The sequence below is a fragment of the Serinus canaria genome, chromosome 3, assembly GCF_022539315.1.
Source record: "Serinus canaria isolate serCan28SL12 chromosome 3, serCan2020, whole genome shotgun sequence".
NCBI classification, from domain to species: domain Eukaryota; kingdom Metazoa; phylum Chordata; class Aves; order Passeriformes; family Fringillidae; genus Serinus; species Serinus canaria.
In genome coordinates, this window is record NC_066316.1 from 51,907,656 (window position 1) to 51,909,359 (window position 1,704).

Below are 1,704 nucleotides of genomic sequence, written 5' to 3' on the forward strand. Positions count from 1 at the left end.
CTTGAGCATGTAAGACATTCCTTCCTTTCAGACCGGGGCCAGTTAGGCTTTGCCCAGCTGGGAGAAACAGAGAATCTGTTTCACCTGTAGTCTGAGAGGATTTTATGTAGGAAGGAAGGGGATCTTGATAAGTTAAATTTGGACAACTTTCTTGACATACTTCATGAGAAATGGGGAGTGAAGGGCTAGAGAAATTAGGAGAAAAACAACAGGAATGGGTGCAATATGACAGGCAAAAAGAAAATGGTATTTAGGGCTCAAGAGTCAAACTCTTAGAAACTTATGGGCCCCTGTGCTAGAGGCACACCTTCACTCTGGGTACTCAACACGGCAAAACAGGCAGATAGTTCTTTTTGTGGTTTCAGAAAGTCCTTGACAGCAGTGCTACAGCAGCAGCCACCAGGCAAAGCTGGGAGGCCAAAGATGGTGCCAAAATGCACCCAGGCTGCTCACCCCCCATCTCTGCTCTGGTTGTCCCCATGTTTACCTGCTGCCTGGCTGCTGGCAGCCGAAGCTCTTGGCAGAAGACAGCCCCTGATGGCTCCCCTCCCCTGCTGGTTGTCATTTTCTTGGCACTTGGGTTGGCTGTGTGTGCACAGGCATATGCACACACGCCCTCCCCGCAGATATGCACAGGGTGTGGTTCCAAAGCATCCCTAGGGTTTCTTCCAGGGCAAGGACATACTTCTATTAGCCTGTATTTACACAGGACTTGGAGAACAAACTAAAGGCCAACCCTGCATATGTTAAGAAACACCCTGAAACCAGGAGAAGAAACAAACAGTACTGGGAACTGTGTTTTAATAACTTGCAAGAAGAAAACACTTGTGTAAGGTATGAAGTAGCTGCATGAGCAGACCGAGTGGACCTGTGCCACTGAAGAGCTTTGAAACAGGCAGCAATCCACAGTGAAAAAAAAAATATTGCTCACCAATATGCATGTGAACATTTTTCACAATGAGGTGGAAACATCAGAAATAACAATAGTAGCATCTGTCTGAGGACAGTTACTACCTTCTTATAACTTTTTTTTTTTTTTTTTGCATCTGGTTCCATTTATGACTCATACTTCCCAAACAAGCCATATGTTGCTGCAGAAGGCTTTTAAATTTGCTTGATTCGTATTGAGCTGTATTCCTGGCTGCCAGCCAAGTAAATGTAACAAAACCACTTTTTCCATCAAAAAATAAAAATGAAATCCTATTTGCAGTGAGATTTAATTAGCAGCCAGTAAGTCATTTTGGTGTTGAAAGCATGCACACTCATGTTTTGTTATAGCCTGATTTGCACCTTCAAACTCCATGGTAGCATTTTATTTGCTATAATGCAAAAAGGTTTCCTCTTCCCCTGCCCCAGCCTGCATTCCAACTGCAGATGCTACAGCATTTGAATGATGGTAATTTTTTGGAAAATGTGGCACCCTCTGAGCTCTTCTCTTCAGATGCTGCATTATGCATCCTCTATTTGGGACACTGGGACAAGTATTGGATCCATAAGGCAAGATTTTGGTAGCAGGAGGGGCAGCAGGGCTGCCTGCTGTTAGAAGCTGCTGGAAGCTTCCCCTGTGTCCATGGAGCCTATGCCAGCAGGCTCCAAGACAGATGTGCTGCTGGTCAAGGCTGAGCCCATCAGCAACAGTGGTAGTGCTTCTGGGATAACAGATTTAGGAAGAGGGAAAAAAACCTGCCCAGCGGAAGCTGGAGA